A 3,989-nucleotide genomic window follows, 5' to 3' on the forward strand; every position below is an offset into this window, starting at 1 on the left:
TGACTACCTTTGTATGTACGTACATACGTATGGTGTAAAAAAAGTGTATAAACATTTTTTTCAATTATGAATGATTTTTTTTTGCAGTGTAGTTTTTTTTTTTTTCAAAATATTTGTAGTCCTCAATAAGAGATCGAGGACTACAGAAATGAGAGAATACATAAAAAAAGAATATTTAGTTTTCCCTTTTCGTCCTAAAAAATATAAAATAATATTTACTGTTCCTCCACTTTTTTGTACTGTATTTCTGTTTCTTTTGGTGTTATCCTTGTACATACCCTTTCCAAAAATGTATAATATCAAAACGTTTGAGTATCATGGAAATTATGGAAATATTTCGAGAAATAACTTCTCCATCCAAATCTAATTTTTTCAATTTTTTTTTTTTTTTTTGGAAAAGGTATGTAAATCTGGAATACTTGATGTTCTGATGTTTTTCACCCGATTCTGATCCTCTGAAAATTTTGTGATCGGACCCTGGATGTCAATAATTTAGACATTTAATGCTCAGATTTGAATTGCACTATTAATATCAGAGTTGTCCGATAATTACTTTTTAACTGATAACCGAAATCCCAATATTGTCCAGCTCCAAAAATCCGATACAGATATCAAACCGATACCGATGTACACGGTCGTTCACCGTGGCTAATTGTATTGGATGCTTGAATAATAATAATATATATTGATATATACAGTGGGGCAAATAAGTATTTAGTCAACCACTAATTGTGCAAGTTCTCCCACTTGAAAATATTAGAGAGGCCTGTAATTGGCAACATGGGTACACCTCAACCATGAGAGACAGAATGTGGAAAAAAAAAACAGAAAATCACATTGTTTGATTTTTAAAGAATTTATTTGCAAATCATGGTGGAAAATAAGTATTTGGTCAATACCAATAGTTCATCTCAATACTTTGTTATGTACCCTTTGTTGGCAATAACGGAGGCCAAACGTTTTCTGTAACTCTTCACAAGCTTTTCACACACTGTTGCTGGTATTTTGGCCCATTCCACCATGCAAATCTCCTCTAGAGCAGTGATGTTTTGGGGCTGTCGTTGGGCAACACGGACTTTGAACTCCCTCGTCACCCCGTGGCGTCAAAATGATAACAAGAACCAGGAGCAAAAATCCCAGAAGCACACGGGGGGGCTTAGTGAATGACCTACAGAGAGCTGGGACCACAGTAACAAAGGTTACTATCAGTAACACGATGCGCCGCCAGGCACTCAAATCCTGCACTGCCAGACGTGTCCCCCTGCTGAAGAAAGTACACGTCCAGGCCAATCTGCGGTTCGCTAGAGAGCATTTGGAAGATCCAGAAGAGGACTAGTAGAATGTGTTATGGTCAGATGAAACCAAAATGGAACTTTTTGGAATACTGAATTGCACCATACCCACTGTGAAGCATGGAGGTGGAAACATCATGCTTTGGGCTGTTTTTCTACAAAGGGACCCGGACGAGTGATCTGTGTAAAGGAAAGAATGAATGGGGCCATGTATCAAGAGATTTTGAGTGAAAATCACTTTCCGTCAGCAAGGGCAGCGAGATGAGATGTGGCTGGGTCTTTCAGCATGACACTGATCCCAAACACACAGCCAGGGCAACAAAGGAGTGGCTTTGTAACAAGCATTTCAAGGTCCTGGAGTGGCCTAGCCAGTCTCCAGATCTCAACTCCGTAGAAAATCTGTGGAGGGAGTTGAAAGTCCGTGTTGCCCAACGACAGCCCCAAAAAATCACTGCTCTAGAGGAGATCTGCATGGAGGAATGGGCCAAAATACCAGCAACAGTGTGTGACAAGCTTGTGAAGAGTTACAGAAAACGTTTGGCCTCCGTTATTGCCAACAAAGGGTACATAAAAAAAGTATTGAGATGAACTTTTGGTATTGACCAAATACTTATTTTCCACCATGATTTGCAAATAAATTCTTTAAAAATCAAACATTGTGATTTTCTGTTTTTTTTTTTCTCCACATTCTGTCTCTCATGGTTGAGGTTTACCCATGTTGACAATTACAGGCCTCTCTAATATTTTCAAGTGGGAGAACTTGCACAATTAGTGGTTGACTAAATACTTACCGTAATTTCCGGACTATGGAGCGCCCCTGATTACAAGCCTCACCCAGTACATTTTTAAAGGAAAAACAATTTTGTACATACAAAAGCCTCTCCTGTTTATAAGCCGCGTCTGCCCACAAAGTAACATGAAATATTTCTGAAGAAATACAGAGAGCTTTCTGAGTTTTAATAACTTACTTTCATGAATTGGGTTATAAATATAGCGTGTGACTTACGGGAGTAAGGGAGGTGCAGAACAGTGAGAGACGTGCCTTCCTTTTGTTGGGGCGGTGCGCACGTCGGCTGCTGCAGACAGCAGTCGTGTGTTGTTCAACGAGTTTCCAAAATAAAGAATTCCAAACTAACTAAGCGGGTGACTCTTTGTCAACGTTGCAATACCTTAACTTTTCTTTCTAAAGAGCGCCAGCAAAGCGGCACTTAGCTGACTACTCAAGCTCTCCCCCGTGCGTGTGTCGTCCCCTTCGTCACGGAGCAGACCGGCTTTTCGAAACCCGTTGGTGATGGTGGATTTTTTTTACACCGCTCCACGCTGTCAGCATAGGCAGATCTACTAGTTAGGCGAAGTAGACGATCGCCTTAGACCGCCAACCAGTAGGGGGCCCCAACCAGCTGCCCTTGCCCCAACGTGCAACGGCTTGGGCCACCGGAGCCAGCAGCACCCCCAGCTATTCGTCATGTATAATTATGTCAGCATACCAAATAAAAAAATGACAAAACAAAAAAGAAAGCCATCTGAATGTGAAATTTATATTACCTCTCCCCCCACATACACACTACAATGGACTGTTCCACGACGACGGACTGAGTATCAGTCGCTTAGCTTCATTTAGCGCCGTTTAGCATCGCTTAGCTCTCCCACGGTTTTCACGCCACTAAGCTCGCTATTTTTACAGCTCACTTGCTACTTTGCACGTCGGCTATCGTTTATTTCGAACACATGAGCGAACGTGCTCTCCATGAGAGCCAAAGTGCAGTGGGGGAGAAGTTGAGAACAGGCCTTGTCATTACCCGATCGTGACGGGTGCATCGATTGTGACGGTTTGCTACTGCGCACGCGCAGATCAACGCCATTTTCTCCCGAGGGATGACGGGAGATATAGATTGATGCGTTAGGCTCGGACATTGAGGGTTTTTTATGCGTGTGTGTACGCCGCTATCTTCGAGTGGCATGAAATGCTTGAATATGTCTTAATAGATACTTCGAGTGATCCGAGAAGATGAATGTGGATACCTAGCATCTTCCAAGGTACCTGGTCGACGGAACGCTTCCAACTACTCAAGTGGGGCGCCGTAAGATTCGACGAATGGTGCGTGATTTCATTGTTAAAGGTAAGTAAAACTGATGTTATACTGGCAATTTGTGTTATAAGTCTGAAAAGAGGGTCATGAATATATGAGCCTCTACGTTTTTTAATCCTTTATAGGCCAAGTGACTATCTTTTATGCCATTTAAAAAACGCAGCTCCAAAAGCTATTTATGAAGATATTTAAATAATTGAAAAAAAGGCAAACGACTCTTAGCGGTGGATCACTCGGCTCGTGCGTCGATGAAGAACGCAGCTAGCTGCGAGAACTAATGTGAATTGCAGGACACATTGATCATCGACACTTCGAACGCACCTCGCGGCCCCGGGTCCCTCCCGGGGCTAGGCACTTTTTCTATTTTTGTTTTTTAAGTAGAAAATGAGAAAGATGAGATGTTAAAATAAAAATAAGTGAAACTGTTGTGAATGTCACGTGGGAGAAGGTCCAGAGCTGAGTTTTATTTATTTATTTATTATTATTGATCTCTCTCAGGTGGTGGTCATTTTAATCTACTGAATTTTAAGAATCTCTTTGCTTTTTTAATTTTCGTCCAACAGATAAAAGACCCTCCAATAAAATATATGCGCCTGGTCATCAAGTC

General features: G+C 41.4%; 1 non-coding gene across 1 annotated transcript; it reads left to right on the forward strand.

Moving 5' to 3' along the window:
- The first annotated feature begins 3,595 nt into the window (after nucleotides 1-3,595).
- On the forward strand, nucleotides 3,596-3,750 carry LOC130925808 (5.8S ribosomal RNA). The gene has a single exon (XR_009065841.1). It is a non-coding gene; the product is annotated as a 5.8S ribosomal RNA (ribosomal RNA).
- Nucleotides 3,751-3,989: the final 239 nt, after the last annotated feature.

This window comes from Corythoichthys intestinalis, chromosome 11 (genome assembly GCF_030265065.1).
Source record: "Corythoichthys intestinalis isolate RoL2023-P3 chromosome 11, ASM3026506v1, whole genome shotgun sequence".
Taxonomy (NCBI): domain Eukaryota; kingdom Metazoa; phylum Chordata; class Actinopteri; order Syngnathiformes; family Syngnathidae; genus Corythoichthys; species Corythoichthys intestinalis.